This window comes from Corvus kubaryi, unplaced genomic scaffold, assembly GCF_017639235.1.
Source record: "Corvus kubaryi isolate FWS band 111438036 unplaced genomic scaffold, C.kubaryi_AGA036_p1.0 138, whole genome shotgun sequence".
Taxonomy (NCBI): Eukaryota; Metazoa; Chordata; class Aves; order Passeriformes; family Corvidae; genus Corvus; species Corvus kubaryi.
This window is the reverse complement of record NW_024580672.1, coordinates 15358342-15376775: the sequence shown is the minus strand read 5'-3', so window position 1 is coordinate 15376775 and position 18434 is coordinate 15358342.

Sequence of the window (18434 nt, the reverse complement as noted above, 5' to 3'; positions counted from 1 at the left end):
GTCGGATGGCAAAGTTGCCTTACGAGTTAAAATAAATTGCCTCACGCTCTCCACTGAAAGCATTTTGACTTTGTCTTGAATCGCGTATTCCAGTAGTCATTATACTTCAGCTCCTTCTTCTTCTTAGCATATGACATACATAGCAGTTCAAAAGTTGCAGCGAGCTGCTGCCAGGTCACATTCAAAGGAAAGTATCTGGGAAGCTGGCAGCTAAAAGTATCTGATAAGTTGGCACTGTTACTGCTCAGCAGGAGGAGGGAGAAGTGAAGGAAGGAAGGGGAGGGGGAGCCAGGCATGGGGGAGCAGGGAAGGGGAGAGATTCAAAGGGCTTTTGTTTCTGGATCAGATTCTTCCAGACTCAGAAACTTTTGCAGAGATGTATGTGCCAGGGATTTTTTTTTTCCCCTTCTCTTCCTCCTCTCCATAGTTTAATGCATTAAAATAACCTATTAAAAGGCCTATATTTGCTTTCAAGCAGACTCTGAAAGGCGCTCAAGATGTCACTATTAAAACCGGCGCTGTGCTTTGCAGGCGAAGGTCTGTGGTGAGGAGAATAAAGCAGAATTGATTAGCTGCTCCGACTTTGCCAGCCTTACAAAGCCTGCGGTGTGCCACAAGTTGCTAGAGAACAGATCAGCAGCTTCTAACCAGCCCACCTGTACACAAGGGTGCATCACTTTGAAATCCAGCTTGGTTCTGCAAAGCCTGATGCTGCCCCGGCATTCCCACAGTGTCCCCACATTTCCCACTTCCTAATGTCCTATTTCCCCCCTTTTGTGAATCATTTGGGAAGAGTCCAAATTAAACCATCATGGCATTGCCTCTGAACTCAGAGAACAAAATACTCTCCTGGGAGGCTGTGGAGGGTGTTCGATCCGAGGAAGCCACAGGACCCCAGTGCAAACACTGCGGCTGTTGCCCCAAGAGGCTTGTTCCTGGCTACTTAATTGACAATGAATATTAGAACAAACAGACTGGAAAATGTTGGAAAATGCTGCAAATGGCCAAAAGCATAAAGCCAAGGCACAAAGGTAACGAGGGGATCGGAGCCCTTGCGTTCTGCATAGAAATGATCTACTCCGCACCTTTGAAATTAGGGAATGGTGTTCATGTCATGCCGTGCATCAATCTGACAATCCACCCCTGAGTAGTCGTTGTCATTATACCACGGGTCACATTTGTTACAACTCTATTAATGTGTATGAAGTTACTTCTAGTCTAACACTGGTCTAAGAAAATCAGGCTTAATTAGATTCTCCTTGTAATTAAATGCAATTTATTCTTATGCTTTGTGTTATGCTTCTGGCTTGCCTGTGCTATTGTCTGCTGATTATCAGAAACGTACTTATGAAAGGTGTAACAACTGTGTAAGAGCTGTGTTTATAGTAAACATGCAATTAGCTTTGCTTGTACCATCCCCAGCACAGCAGGGCCTTGGCCCCTGAATACAGCTGGTGTTGGGAGTACTGCACAAATGAAGAGAAGGCACAGGCAAGCCTGATCTCATTTGCCTTTTTGGTAGGTTAAGGTTGTATCAGATAAAATCAGGCTGAGGCTCTGTGTTCCCTGTCTAGGCCTATAACTCCTCCCAAGGAAAGCATTCACTAGCCCTGACTAGCAACTGAGTAACTTCAGCTCTGCTTTTTCAGAGGGTTGCACACGATTGACCTGGCCTGTTAAAAAAGCCAAAAGCTGCCTGTACAAGCAGAACCAGTCCAAGGAGATACAAGGCTGCAGAAGCAGGTTCACATCAAGAGCTGCTCTTTCCATGCATCCCCTGACCAAAAATTGCCAGCCATTTGGGTTTTCATTCTTTGTTTTCAGGGAAGCTTTTGCTGAATGGTCCTTCCATGCCTACTGAAGTCAAGAGAGTAAGTTGAAAATAATCCAATACCTTCAGTCATTTCCATTTAAATCAATGGTAAACTAGGTGAAGAGATCAAGCCATGTTTCCCTTGCTGCTACTTAAAATAGTTTAATAGAGGGGTAACACCTTTGCAGGTGAGCTGGTTCAGGGAGAGTGAGTCTGAAGCAGATTGTGGGAACAGTTATTTCCCCACCACCACCTATGTTCTCAAATAACCCGATTATTCTCATTAGCGCTGCATTCGGATGGCTGCAAACGAATAAAAGAAAGCAGGGGCGGGAGCGGGGAGTAAATCCTTGATATATGAATATGATGAGGAGTTTAGGCAGCTCCCTCCCACTCCTGCTAAAAAAAGTTTTAATCTTGGCCACTCCATGCATATTGACTGGCTGCATATTGACACGCCACCTGCTGAGGCTGCTTCAGCTATTGATAACCAATGCCATCACGCCTAGAGTTCAAACACCGACCAGCAGCTTTCATGTTTGTAAACAGTATTGATCTGCATAAATCAGCTTGCCATTAGACTGCCGGATTAAACAAGGACGAAGACAGAACATTTGTGAGATTAAATCCGGAAACAGTTAATTAAAAGCTGAGCAATAAACCCAAGCTGTAAACAGCAGGCAATTAATTCAGGCATCTGTAGATCTGTGCGCACAGTGCTTTGCCACGTTCCTGGCTGTGCCCCACACTGGTCCCCTGTCACCCGCCACCTGTCCCCAGCAGCAGCATCCTGCCTCCTACACCCATCACCAAGGCCCATGCTGGGGTGCTCCCTCACCACACTGCTGCAGAAGGGGCTCTGAAAAGTAATCTTGAGATGTAGGGTCATTTTTTTGTGAGGAGGGGGAGAGGGAAGCCCTCTAGGCTTTCCTTGTGCACAGTGTGGTTTTGTTGCAGTAGAAAACCTCACATAGCTGCCTTGTGAGCAGCGATGGTCTAGGCCTGGGAGAGGAGCCAGGGATTCCTCTGGTCTAAATATCTTTTCTGACACTGACCTCCACCATGTGGCCTCAGTGTCATCACTCTGGTGTTTCACTGCAGTTTTCCCAACTGCGATGAAGAAGACAAGGCCTTGGCCTCTTCAATTCAGCTACACTTTCCAGTGACAAACAACCCATTTAATGAAACAGAAATTTGTGGCATTTACATAACTATTCATTTTTGAAACAAACAAACAAAAAAAACCCCATCCCAATTATCAAACCCCAAAGTTTGAAGATTTTCAGATTTTCACTCTTCCCTATTGATTTTCATCCCCTTCTTCGTTCTTTCTAATGAAAAAATGAGAAAGAGAAAAAAAGGAGAGAATAAGGCAGCTCAAAGGAGGAAGGAAAAGTTCACTTAACTAAAAGCGAACAAGTAGATTTGGAAAAAAATGAATGCAAAGATTATTTTTAAATGTCCCTTAAAAAGTTTCCCACATTTTCTAGCCAGTTCTGTTAGTTACACGTCCTCAATCCATGCCTTATAGACTTACAGTTAAGTTGGCTTCATTACAGATGATTTAATGGTTGTTTTATACTGCATGTGGAGAACTTGTAGGCTCTAAAAACAGTGCAGTGTGACTGAGTCTATAACTCTGTGGGATTTATAGGGCCATACCACTCACAACATCCAAAAGGGATGTGCATTCCCCCACCAACTTTGCTTTCAGAAGTGGGGAATTAGGGCATAGAAATATTATGGAAAACTGGGAAACGAACTCGGACCTCTGAAAACCTTGTCCAACAGCATGACCAATGAGCTAGCACTAGCAGCAAGCAGTGTGAACTGTCAGCAGATCTGCACTAGCCCCAGGGGCTGTTCCGCTGGGCTTTTCCTGTCCTGATGCTTCCTACACAGTCTCATGCTGATTTTATAGAGGGGAATTGAATCCCGTTACTCATAGAAGGACAGATGAATGTTTCTTACAGGGGCTGGCTATACTCCTACAAATGGCCCCAGTGGATTGTAACTGACAATTGTGGATGACAGAAACACCTTACTTCTCCACAGGTGGATTTGTGATGGCACCAAAGCCAAGGCTTCCACCAGCTATGGCTCCAGGAACATGGTGTGCTCTGCTAGGAGAAATACCTGTATGTTAGAACCCCCCTCCATTTTCCAGGCATAATCTAAATCACAGCAAACTACTCCCGTTGAGGCTTCCCACTTACATAATTTTCTCTCTCATGGGAAGAGAGCAAGAAAAAATACCTAATGAGAAGCCCTTGAAAGTAAATGTCTTTTACTCAACTTTTTGCAATGGTGCTCTGAGATCATGTCCCAGGTCTTCTGCTCTGGACCATGGCAAGAAAATAGTAGACAAAATATTCTTTGTGCCAGCACTTTGTAGGGATTTCAGTTGACTATCAAGTGTGTATGCAAATAACGTGCAAAAGGAAGATTGCACAGAAGGGTGAGTGAGAATTCTTTCTCTGATACCCAGCATCAGGAATTGGTATCATCACATCAGTAATTTTAAAATGGTGAACAGGCTTCAAGGGCATAGTGGATATTATTTTTATAATAAATGTAAGATTTTCCCAGCCTGCAGAAATCACCCCACTTTAGTAAGCAATGCCTGTGCTACCAACATCTCACCAGGTTTCATGATAGGGACAAAAACCAAACCAACCCAACCCAACCCAAAAACCAGGAAAAAACCCAGAAACCAACTCAAAAAAAAATTCCTTCATTTTGAAAAGTTTAGAGTTGCTAACTGCAAAAACCCAGCTCGCAGCACACTGCCAGGATGCTTCATTGGTTAGTTGGAGAGCTGTGAGCAGGAAGGAGAGAAATGGTGCCGTGAAAAGCACAGAGTAATTCTGGTGGGGAAAAGGTAATGACTTCAACATTTTGAATATGAGTTTTGCTACTCCTGATAGTTTGTGTGATGCCATAGCTGCTGCCCTAAACCTCTGGATATCAGCATTTATGTTCAGCATGGACAGCAGTAACTCCAGGGGACAATGTTACAAAGCACAGCACTCTGGAGCAATTACCAAAGCTAATGGCAAATGAACAGTAGAAAACATGTGACTTTTCTTACCATTTGAATTTGGTCTTTTTGATTTCCCCATTTTCCAGAAAGTATCTGGAGTTCTTATAAATCCTTCCCCACAATGACTCAGAGAATCAGTGATGGGAGCAGGCTGGCCAGTACAAAGGATGTGTTAGTTCTGCTCCACGGAGAGCAAAGCTCACCTGGAAGAACCTCACTGGAAGTCAGAGGTTCAGCCAGCAGTGACTCCTTCCTTCAGTCAGCCCCCTGAAGGGTGTGTCCAGGCCGTTCAGGAGTGTGAATCATTTGTTTAATGGACAGAAACCCCTGTGCTGGGAAATTAACTTTTACAAGTTGATGTGTTGACAAATGCAGTACAAATTGCTGTTGTCAGCAGTGATCAGTTCCTCTTGAGTGGCCCTGCCCAAGGCCTTCAGCTAAAGGGAAAAGACAGGTCAGGGCTGTGTTTGAGACCTAATAGGCCTCGACCAGTCACCGGCTCTCCTTTTGACACCCCTGACATGAGCAGCACTTGGGAAATGCAAGTATAATGCTAAATCATGAGATGATTTTAAAACAAACTCTGAAAGCCCTCAAACCAGTGACGAGACCTGGCACTGCTCTGGATGGTCAGAAGGACATTGTACTAGGCAGGAGGGGAAGGTGTAGGGGCTCAGCAAGGCACAGACCTTTCTCCCTCCTCATCCCATCCCCAGGTGCTGTGACCACACACTAAGCAAGAGACTTGTTTCTTTGACACCACTTCACTTAGGGTTGAAGACCATGTACAGTTCAGGATCAAGAGTAGCAGGGGGCAGCCCAGCCTTTGAAGATCCTTCTACTTGGCCTCCCTCCAAGGTTTTATTACTATTTGTTACCTCATGATGTTATTACTGGCATTTAATGATATTATTTTGGCACTATAGTTGTATGTCAGACATCTGTCCTGAACCAGAACCTGAGTGTATGAGATGCTGTACAAGTCCATGGGAAAAATAAATGCAGCACTTGTCCCCAGACCTCACAGACTAAATAGAGTTCAGCATTACAGCCTTTTGCCTTCATTAGGAGCCTTGTTTTTATCCACTGGATTCAGCTTGCAAATCCAGGTGCAAGGACTGGGTTTTTCTTATAAGGACTCAAGTACCACCAGTGATGTCCAGGAATGATTTTGCTGGTATTACCAGCCTGCTGCCTGCAATGTGCAGTGGAGCTCAGCCGTGTTCACCCACAGCAGAGCAGGACCTCTGAAATCAATAGGTGTTCTTACCTGGGTAGGGTCAGGCTCAGGATAAGACAGTTCAGGGAAATTTCAGACACCAGGTGTTGGAGGAGACAGCAGAGAGTTAAGGATGCTGCTGCTCCCCAAAGGCCATGAGTAAACGAATTCCTCTCCAGCTGAAGACTCTTATAAATGGCCTTCAGTCCGAAGAACCAGATCTATTTAAGCTACAATGTATGTGTCACAGTATGTAAGAACGTGCTCAAATCATATGGAAATAACTATTCCTGGAACACCCAGGTCTCCTGACATCACTTCCTTGAGAAGTAGATCAAATTAATTCCACTGAGACACCAAGAAAATGGATGGGGAAAAGGAGGAAAGGAAAAGAAAAGCCCTGACAGTGGACGGTCAGAGATGTCTGCAGGTGGAGACCTTCTTTTTCTTTTTTCTTTCTTTTTTTATTTTCTTTTTTTTCTTTCTTTTTTTTTTTTTCCCTTTTCAGAATTGTTTCAACTCTTCAGCATAGAGGAAGGAAGGATGGTCTGGTGGATAAAGGTAGAAGAACTGTTGACAGTTCAGAGCTGGCCCCTGTTCCACTCTGCTGCAGACATCCTGTGCAACCCTGAACAAGATATCACCTCCCAGTGCCCTTCCTCCTCCCCTCCAAAATGGGTTAGAACCATGTTTACTTGTTTCTGGGAAGGACACATGGCTTGGGGCTTCTTCCTCTCAAAGTTTGGAAGGGTCTTGCAGAGAGGGGAGGCAAAAAGCACCAGGATCCAAACTGACAGCCAGCAAATGTTGGAGCTGCCTTGTGCCCTGCAAGGGAAGGAGATCTGAGGAGCTGAGCTCGCTCTTTCAACCCCATATCCTGATGTTCAGCCTGCTCTAGGGGTGCTTGTGAGCAGAGGCGATGCAACGTGACTTTGCTTTTGGTAGTTGTATTCAGCAAGACAAAAGATGGATTAAGACAAAATTTGTTCAGCAAAAACTGTATGCCTGAGCAGCATCGGGGCACAAAACTTTCTGAGCAAGACAGGATTCTGTGTACCTCTCCACAAAGTAAATACTACCATATGTGCATTAAAAGCCTCCCATTATTTACAGAGTGCTGACATGAAACCCCCTGAAAGAGTTAGTATTTTGTTAGGTAAACGTTTTTCCCTCTGAGCATTTTCCTCTTGTCCCTCTCCCCTCCCCCTTGCCCAATAACTTACAGATGTTAGAACAATAAATTGAATGAATAGTTTCCCACACTGGAATGCCTGCATGCTGAAGAATGCAGAAATGATTTCTGGCCAGTTTCTGACACTGATCTACAACTACGCTGCATATATTCTGTTGCTCTTGTATCAAGTCTTGAGCTGCTCCCTGCCAAGAATTAAGTGCTTGTTCCATAAACCTGGTGTAGATTATCACTTAGCTGTATAGATGTATCTAATAGAATTAAATAGTTTGGCTCCTGACCAGTAACAGATGTGCTACATATAATGCAATAATAATGAGACTGAAAGCACCGTGTTATGCCAAGGGAACATTGTGAGATAGCTCACATTTCTTCTGTTGCCCAGTCCAAGCTCTGTGAAAAGTAAATCGAAAGTCCCATGTTTATAAGAACAAACAAGCTTTGGCTTTCCTTCTTTTTTCATTTTAATCTTACAATGGGTTTGTTATCCAGCCCATGCACAAAGGCAAGCGAGGGGTCAACTTTCATTTCGATGGAGCAATGGATTTGCTTTACCATAGTTTTATTTTTCACTGAGGTTCTCCTGTAACTTAAATGGTTATAATAAAATAACACTGAATCAAGACATAACTATCTGCCTGGGACATGTGAGCCCATATAACTTGGTCCACTGGGGACAGAACAGGCTGGGTAGGAGGAAGAAGAGCTCAGCTGACTTTTTATTTTCTAAAATAAAATCTAAAAAATAATTAACAAGTCCGACCATAATCCTGGGATGACCTGTGTGTTTCCTACAAGGCACTCGAGTTCCTTCTGATTGCTATTGCAAGGGAGGTTCTGAGTACTCCAGCAATGAGATTCTTCCTGTCTTCTGCAGGGAAGGCAAGGGAGGAAATGCCCTGGAGGCCAAGTGCACATGTGGAGAGCCTTGCCAGAACACAGCAGGGGGGCCATGGCCACATCCACCTTCCCACACCGCCACTGCCTCCTTGCAGGTCGTGGCAGAGGCTCAAAGACGAGCAGTGGCTCTGGTGGCAGGGATGTGACCTGCCCACCAGCTGAAATGAACTTGCATTGTCCACCACAGCTTTTGATCAGCATTGCAGATACCTGGTGGCAGGGCTGAAGGAAGAAACTGCCCCACCTGAAACCGTGACAGGGTGGGTGGAAGATATCTCTGGAAAGTGCAGAGAAGGTGCCAAACAAGCTATTGCTGGATGCTGGTGATGGGGCTGTGTTGTTTCTGTTCTTCAAGTGTGGGCATGGTTAATGAGAAAGTTGTGAAGGGAAGCAAATTCCCCGAGTGCCTGACTGTTTCAGCCTTTCTTGACCCGTGTCGGTCTGGGTACAGACAGAGTAGAGCACAGAGACTGCACTGCACGGGCAGTCCAGGTTACAGATGAATATCAGGGCTCCAAGATGTTATTGTTAGATCTATCAGCTGTCTTTGATGCCCTGAGGTATTGTTGAGTTGCTTTTGATCCTCGGCAGGAATAGATGGGACTGTGCTCTGCTCACTTTTCCCTTAGCTTTCAGAGAGATCTCAGAAGGTAATTTTGGATAACTGCCCCAGTTTATTGACCTTCAGGGAACACTGCCTGATGTTTCATCAGTAATGTACACAAAAACAGTGGGGGTGATTAATGAATTGATACTTTTTTTGTAATTCTCTTGGACAGACAGAGCTATTATTAGCACTGGACAGGTACCTCTGATTATATTCTGTGACCATCCATTCAAATGCAACATGGAAAGGCCAGGCTATCATGGCGATATTCAGACAAAACCAGTCTCTCCAGCTTCAGTGGCAAGACCACATAGGAGTGTGTTAAGAGGGCTGGTGCTGTAACAGAGAGGAGCTGGCCCCTTGGGAGAAGAAGTTGAGTTGGCATTTGCTTATTGCTGGAGCCTGTATTCAAGCCCTGGAGATGATGATCCAGATGAACAGATGTAACTGCTCTTTCTCCCTGCTTTCCCCCTTTGAAGGGAAACACTCTGGGTGACAGAAACATGACTGTGACTACTTTTTAAAGAAACGGTTATAGAAAATTCATGCAAAACTGGATCCCCAGAGTTATGACTGACAGCAACAGTGGGGCCGGGGCCATGAGACTCCACTGCATGCCTGATTAAAGTGAAACCACCCTGCTTGATTTTTCAGGATCAAATGGCTGTAATGCATTGTACAGACCAAGAACCAATATTCTGTGATGAGAAATTCTGGACCAAGCTTCAGATTCAAACTATGATAGTTCCAAGGGACAAGAAGCAGCAGGAGCAGCAGCAACTAAATTTGGCAAATAAATTATTCACCCAGCTCCACTAAAAGCAAAAGAAAGGGATAGAAAATAGCCATCTGGCAAGCAAGGAAAAGCTCAAGATAATTATCCTCCTCGCTGTATATCATCCCTGCAATCATACTCAGGGAGAATGTGACAATTGATTAAAACTAATTGAAGGTTAAATTAAATGATAATTAGCATTAATCAATAGTAGTGTTGGCATGCCAGTGCATCCCTCCTTGAGGCAATTCACCTCCAGTCCCCAACACACCAATAAGGCTGGTGATCTGCGAGCCCAGCATGAGCTCTTGCCATCAGTAAAGAAGCAAGTCCCAGCAGCATTGACCTGGAGGGTTGGAGGGAAGAGAGCATTTCAGTGAAAGGCAGCCTTGCCAGGACCAGGGATGGTGCCGCACCTCTCCCGCAGCTAATTGCAGCCAACATCAAAGGCTAGGGTGCCCTCAAATGATGGAGGCTGGTAACGACAGCTCAATGCAAGCCTGCTTTCAAACAGCACATCACAAAGAGCCTTGCCTTAGCATATTATTATGTTTTTGTTAAGAATGCTCATTTTTCTTCCTCTCTCCACTTACGTGGTTTTTTTTGTGCTATATCATTGTGTGGCCAGTGCACAAGGAACAGCCTTGACTTTACAGCCCCCAGTGAGGCAGTGTTGCCTCCTCGCAAAGGGCTGGGTGAGCTGGGAGCTTGGGGAGGTTTCTCCAGGGGTGGTGTCATGTGCACACGAGTCAGTGAACTTTTTGCTCTGTTTTTAATGTTAAGTCACAATTTGTGGTTGTGTTTAAGGGGAGAGGAAGAGCCATTTTGTCATCTGCCCAGCACTGTCGTCAGCTTGAATAAATAAAATGCAGGCACCTTTTAGGAGCACTTGAACAGCCTGTGCACCCATGAGCTTGTGTACTCAATGCCCACCAGCTCTCAGGAACCCGGCTGGCAACAGATGGTAGAGACTTCCAATCTGAGGCAGGAGACTTTAGGACCGCGTCACATGTCCACTGAACTTCTACCTGCCTCTTATCCAAGGGCTGCCAGTTTCCACCTCAGCGTTGAAAAAAAATCCCTCTCAGGAGGCTTTGAGCAAGGATTTGTCTAAACACTGTCAACATTTTGATGCCAAATTAAACGGTTCTTGGGAGACTTTTTGGCCTCTCATGTTTCCCCAGGTATCTCCAGTTCAGACCCTGGAAGCACACAGTTATGCCGAGTGGACCCTTGCAGGAAAATGAAAGAGGAAAGTGTTTTAATGCTGCTCACATCTCATGCAGGGCGTTGGGGTGAGCAAAGGGAAAGAAAGCACAACTGCTTCCTCTGCCTTTCCATGACTTGTCCCTGCCAGGAGCAGGTCTGGAGGGCAAAAGCCCATGCAGAGCCTCCAGAGAATATCTCCACTATCAGCTACCTTTATTTTCTCACATAAACAATGAACAAAGAACATGCATCTGAGCTCAACTAGCTTCTTGTCTCCATCCCCAAAGCACGGGAACCAGGAGAATGAAAGAAAAGCTTACCTGCCTTTCGAAGTTTCACCAGCACAGCTCATAGAAATGTAGTTTTGTACCCAGTGTAAGAAATGCCAATATCAGCATTTTTATGCCAATGCTGGGGAATTTTGTTGATTTCATATTGCAAAACTTTTGTTCGGGACGTTTGCCAATCCAGATGATGTAAAGTGGGAAAAAATCCTAATTTTAGCTGATTCCACTATGCTGTGAGAAATCCTGATGCTACTTAGTAATGGAACATGCTATCCTGCTGGTAGGTGTGGCTCATTCCTACACTTCTAGTCCTTGCATATCTGTCAACTACTCAGTTTTCCTGTAGACCACCACATGGTCCTGTCCTTGAGTAGTCACCCAAAAGAACTGCACACATGACTGTGCCATGGTTTTGGGGACCATCTTTAGCCCACCTGCCCCAGTTTGGGGACTGTTGGGAATGGATATGCTATGTCATCAGAAGAATGCTGTTGCCTGTAAAAAGACCATTTACCCTAGGTGGAATTGCCAGTGCAATGGTCCTAATATTAGCTTTTAGGTGCACTTAAATATGAAGACATTTATGGCTATAACCCTTGGCGGTAACCCTTGTCCTCTCCTTGTGTCATGCACGCTGTTGCCCAATGTCTCCCAAATGAAGGCCATAAACTTTCATTTTCTGGTGTGTTGTGGAATGAACCAGATGTTGGAATGCATCTCTAGGCAGCACACCTTGGCAAACTCTTCCCAAGGCCTGAATGCCTGGAGGAACCAATTCTGCTCCAAAAGCTGGGCATCTACTTCACCACACAGCAATCCTTGAGTCAGTAAGTCACCTGATGAGAATAGATTTACCAGCTCCAGAGAAGTCCTGTGTTACACACTCAGCTTCCAGTTCAGAGCTGTCCTGCACCTGAGCTGCTCACAGGACACACACAGCAAGTGTAAATTTCTCTGCAAAATGCAGTGGTCAACCTACAGAAACAGCAATCTCAGCTCTACTGCTCCATCAGCATGAAAAGGAAGGGGCTGTGTAAGTAACCAGATATTTAGATTGCACTCAAGATAATGGGAAGAGGACAAAGAGAAACATCTCTCCAGCCTAGAGAAAAACATGGCTTTCTTTGCACTGACCACACACGTTAAGCATCTTTGATCAGGGGAAAAGCAGGTGGTAAAAGACAGTATATAAAAAGCTTGGTCATGCCTAACACATCCCTTTGCAGATCAATATGTACTTGTGAAGATATAATCTTCCTGCTGTAATGCTGACAGGTTAATGACAGCATGAGTTATCCACTATCTAAATGCCTGAATCAGTACCTGAGTTAGATTAACCCCCGACAGACTTAAGTGCTTGTGGCAACTCCATAGCCTGTCATCACAACACCCTCACCTGTGACTTTTCCTGCCTTTTACTTATTAAATCATCATGCTGCAGGCCCTCACCTCTCCTGTCTGTGTGTTGATGTGTGATGAGGGTGGCCATCTCCTCTGAGCTGCAGGCTGGGCAGGTCTGTCTGTAAGATGACTGTCTCCAGCAAGGACATTGCCAGTGTAGGCAAACCCCCACGTGGGAAGGACCCTCTTTGCCATGGGGAGGAATGGAAAAGTGGAGATACCTGCTCTGTCAGTGCATCTGAGATGTGGAATAAGAAGCTGAGACCTGTTCCTATAATTTCCCCAGCACGTGGATCTTGTAAATTTGAGTGGATCTTTTATTTAAAAAATTAAGACTCAAATTTCTGTCTGTGTATTTTACTGGGTTTGGGTTTCAAGTACAATCCAGTCCTTCTCTCCCCCCCCAAGAACTCCAGACAGCATGCTGTAACATTGCAGCAGGTTGGAAGAGACATAGCTGGGCAGCATCCCCAGGATCCTGCCCTGGCTTTAGCCCAGAATTTGCAAAGTGGATTACTACAACACATAGCTGGGGTCAGGATCCAGTAACATTTGCAATGAGTGGTCTGCACTGTTGCTGGCTTGGGACTCAGGGGATTTAGGCTTTAATCCTGCTTCTGGTCTTGACCTCCCGGATAATGTGGGAGAGAAAGGCAGAAGGTGCAAAGATTTAACAAGGTAATTGAAATCTATTGGTTTAAATCTCATTGGAATAGCCCTGCCCCACTCCCATCAGCTGCCAGAGAAATGCCACTGTTAACTTCCAAATTGCCTCATGCTCCATTTATAAAGCAGAGGCAAATGTAGCGAGCTCCTGGCTGCTGGAGCTCTGGACCTGAGCGTGCCCATCACACTCCTACACCCCAAAAAGACAAAGAGGGCAAGCTGGGATGAGCAGGGTGCAAACATCTGCTCCGCCCACCTGCCGTGTTTGGGCTGGAAAGCTTTTGCACTCTTGCCTGGGAATATTGGTAGTCCAACACGTAACTGAATTAGCAGTGAGAGAAAACAAATCACATGTGACTGAGTCTTCTGACAGAAGCAGCTTTGATGTCCTTCTGGTCGGGCTCGCCTGCTTCTGAGCCCAGCCACCCCCCACCTGCACCCCACCCCACCCCGTCAATAAACTGTTTGTTTAGCCTTGCACAGATTATTCATTTCTTGGCACGGAGATCTCAGCTCCAAAGAATTAACATTTGGATTGTATTTGCTGGCTAGTAAAATGCCAGCAATACAGCTGGGATTCATTGCACAAACTATTTTTATGGGGGAAATCAATGACAAACTGAGAAGAGGAGGATCAAACCGCGAACCCTTTTGCAATCCTTGTTTGAAAACATCATGTTGATATTTGGAGTTTCTAAATGTGGAGTGGGTGGCAAATAGGGTGTGGCAACCTTCTGCCAGGTCATCTTGCTGACTCCCACACGCAACAAACTGACCCCAGCCCGGTCCTAGAATAGAATAATCACAGGATATTTCATTTTAAACCCAAGCTCATAAGTTTTTTTTCCTACAGAAGAGGACACTCTCTGAATGTTTATTGCTGTTTTGCTGGAATTTCTTTTTTGGTCAGAGAGGGATTTGAAAACTAAATACATTTCCTGTTGGAGGCCAAGGGCTGTGAGCTGCAAGGAGAAGCAAGCCAAAGGCTATAAGGCTTTTCAGCAGTAAATAATCACTTGTGTTCCAAAAAGTCATTCATATTGGCAAGGACTCCCAGCACCTGCAGATAGAAGTGCCGGGGGCAAGTCCAAGCACTTCATTTAGATTGTCCCTTATTATGATCTATCAGACCCCATTCCTTGTAGCCACAGGAAATTCTAGGCTTAACACACATGCGTTTTAAAATTAAAAAGGTGGAAAGATGTGCCGTTAAAGACACAGAAAAAGATATGGGAACCGAGGAGTGGTTTTCTATGTTTGCATGAGAAACTTTCTTTTTTTACTTCAACTCTCCATGTGAATTGTAAGCACACAAAACCTTCATCTTGTCAGTATTTTGAGCTTTGGAGAAGTCTAGTAGTTTGCCTTCATTCCCATTCTACCTTTATGTTTTTTGTGTCACCTTGTTTTCCGTAATACAGGCACAGAGAGGATATTTTATCTCTTCGTCTTCCTACTTTTTTCTGTTAAACTTTTGATGCTGCCTGGGTTAGCCCTTTTGGCAAGTTCTCAGTACAAGTGGTGTCAGAGCCCACCAGGCAGTGTGTTTGACCCTAACTTTCTGGTGAAAGGCGAACACAGCAGGACTATGCTTTACTGGGGAAAAAATAGTTAAAAACCAAATAGTTAAAACCAACAAACAAAACAAAAAAAATCAAACAGCTGAAGTCCTTTATATCTCAAACCTACAGCAGTACACTGACTGACTTCTCCTCAGGATCAGGACCTGACAGCAAATGTGTGAGATGTGTGTGTGTGGATTACTGCACGAGCGGGGTTGGGGGTCACATCTGGCTGCGCTCAGGATACTCTCCCACTTCCTCGCATCCGAACAGAATTCAGTTTCACACAATGTATTTCCTAGCCCAGGTGTCACAAAACAGTAAGTGCTGCCAGCAGTCACTTTGGGCTCTGCTATAGCTCCTTCTAATTTCAAAGCTGGTGCCAGAAGAGACAGTATTTTTTGAGGCAACAGAGTGAATTTTTTGCATGAAAAGCCCTGGAGTTTTCACCACTGCAAGTCTGAACCATCTTCTTCTCCTGGCCACAGTGCTGCAGAGTGCAAACTGGGTGTGGGCTGCTCTCTGTCACAGATGGAGCTCTGACCAGCCCAGGAGCTTTCAGTTCTGGCTGTGCCAGGGACACTTGGTGCATCCTGGTGCTATTTTTACCAGTACTAGGAACACCGAGTTCAGGCTTGCCCTGGCACCAGCCAAAGAAGAGCTGGCAACACCTTTGGGAATGTGACTCAAAGTACCTATCTCAGCACTGTGGTGTCCCTGAGTGCCAAAATAACCGTGGATGCAGGAACACCCCAGGCAGAGACAGGGGGGCTGTGACTCACTGAGATCACACAGTGTCAGGTTGCTTCGCTGTACAGAGACAGTTCACAGCATGACAAAGCAGCATCTGCTCCTCCCCACTCCAGAGATGCTAAAGGTCTGTAGCCCCGGGACTCCAGCCTCGCTGAATCTGCTGCTGGATTTCCTACTAATGCAAACCTGTCACTGCCCGGTTGTGCATGTACTGCATCACAGCAGAAGTTCCCTTCAGCAGGCTGCTGCAGGCAATTACTGTGGAGCAAAGCTCAGCCTCCGCCTGAAACGCAATGAAAACACCGGAAAGGCAGCGCTGGGTCCCACTTGGGCAGACTCCACAGGTTCTTCTTTAACCAAAGCCACGTAAGTGGAGGCTGCCACCACCCCTGCTGCTCTGTGGTTGTCGGGGGCACTGTCCATCAAAGCAACACCTGAAGAACAGCCCTGTGTCAGCGCCAGCTGCCAGGACAAGGCAAACTCTCGTCCGCTGCTCAACAATACAAAGGGCTTCTTTCCTCCTCCTCCACTAAGTAAACTGTTAAAGACCATGACCCCTGGAAAACATAACAAGAGCAGAGGAATTTACAGTCGCATGTTACAGGTCAAGGCATCGAGCATTTCACAACCTTGTGATTCCAGCTAAAAGCTCCTCTGTCTGTCTGCTCTGTGCAGAGGCAACTCCCATCCCCACAGACACATATACATACAGATCCACATGGTAAAAAGTGTAAATGAAGGCCCAGATTTTATTTTTTAAACTTCCTGCCATAATAAACAGTGGCAAAGACATGAACAGCAGGACAACTTCTTCACAGAGACCTGAAAAACATCCAGTGAGTATTTGCAGCTGTGAACATACATGTCCCATCATATAGAAAGATGAGGTATTTGCAACACTGAGAGAGCAAAACAGTGAATTGCAAATCTCCCCTTGAAGGAATAAAACCTTGTTATCTTTCTATGCAGTGAAAAAAAGAAAAATACTTAACGTATCAATTAAAAAATATGTATATATAAAGTAAGTCCTACTCGCTGACCTTCTAGGGTTCCTCTAGAGTGCTGCTGTATGATCTTGTCAAACCATTGTGGAAATCTTGTAGCGAAATTGAATATTTAAGACACGGTTATGTTTGGATTTCAGACTGAGAACTGGACTCAGGTACATCTAGGTGAGCAGGGATATGTTTATAATATATTTATTTTGTATTTATATTTGTTATAGGAATGTGCAGATGACTAAACGTAACATAAGATTTGATGTATAGGCCCAAGGATGCACAAACCAGGATCAACAGATTCTTAAATCCAAATTAGCCAACTCCCTTTGCTCAGGCCTCTCACAACAAACAAATGCAGGCTGGCAGCAGGAGCCCATGTTTTCATCCTCCTTACATCTCCAACTTCTCCATCCAACAGTTACTAGTAATAACAATTCTAGCCACAGCCAAACAAGAGGCCATTGCTGGCATAAAGCAAAGAGGAAGCAGAGCCTGTTCTCACAGTACAGAATCTGCAGCAACATTTGCCAAAGTCCTCACAGGAAATGGGCTGGCAGCATTTCAAGGGCAGAAAACACCTCCACGTTTTACCTGCTTCCCACCTTCCCTGCAGGCACTTTCACACACACACAGAGCTGGAAAGAAAGAGGCAGATTTAAAGGGAACTGAAAACCTCCAATTTTTTTAACATTTTTTATGCAACTGCCCAATGCCTTGGAATATCTTTGGATACCTTCTACTTTGGGATCCCAGAATTCAGTGAGGAACACACCACCTGAAAAATCACTAGTGCAAACTCAGCATTATATCCCAGCTATAAGACAAAACTCCCTTCTCAGTATTTGTTAAAGTTTGCCTCCAGATTGAATTTTCCTCTAATTTCACCCACTCCTTGCCCCAAACCTTTTAACATGAGTTGTAACCCAAAACCCAACAGAAGAAGAGAGAGCCAGAAGCAACCTTCTGGATGGTGAGAGGTGTCATGTTTGATTTTTCCAGCTAACAGGAAAGTGAAATATTTAACGGTCCCTTTTGGATCCTTTTCTCTGTTTCTCTGCCTTTATAAAACACTGCTGCGTGGGGAAGAGGCCAAAAGAAGAAAATCAATTGTCTTTCTCAGTGCAGAGACCTTTTCAAAAATGGTGCCCTGTTCTGCAGGAGCCCGAATGTTTTTTTCAAATGCTTCTGGCAGAAGAGCACAGAATCCTTCCAGGACTGCGCTTTGTCTGGTGAGATAGCTGTCTGTGGGGTTGGGGCAGGGAAGGCTGCTGTTAAAGTTTCTTCTTTTCTTTCCTTTTCTATGACTTTTCTACAAGAGAAATAGCTATGGGGGGAAAAAAGAGAAAGAAACAAAATACTGCTCCAAAACAAAAAAGTGAGAGCATGCTGTAATGCAATCATGGGATTCCTGCTCTAAAACTTTCTGGAGGTCTTCCTCTTCCAGGCCACTTTGGAATGCAGTTGGAACTACCTCTATGAATTTTCAAAGAGTTTTGGTGCAACAGGGTTTTTCCCTCCCTACAGAAAAGAATTAACTAGTCTCTTCATGAAATTGTCTAAGAAACAAAGAAAAAAATCTGAGAAGGATACTTCTGGCAATATATTACAAGCAAGGTCTGTCACAGGCCCTTGGTCTCCCAGTGATAGTTCTGTCATTATAAATAACACAGGTTTCTGTTTTATGGTTAGGTATTTTCAAGGCAATTCAGGTGATTTGATTTTACTCTCAACACAGGCTACAGCTGCAGCTGCATTTTTAGGTCAATCCAGGGCAGTCTGCCACTAAAAGAAGCAATCCTGCCCTTACTCCTGCTGTTTTCTTCAAGAATGATCTGATGCCAGTAAATAAAAACGAATCCTCCATGAGAAATTACTGTTTTCTGATGGATCACAAGCTGCAGGACAGTGTTGTGTTTTTCCCCATGCAGTTGTGCATATGGAGCTGCTGCAGGTGGGTGGCCCTGAGGCCGTGGCCTGTCAGGGGACTTTTCACCTGCTGTGGGATG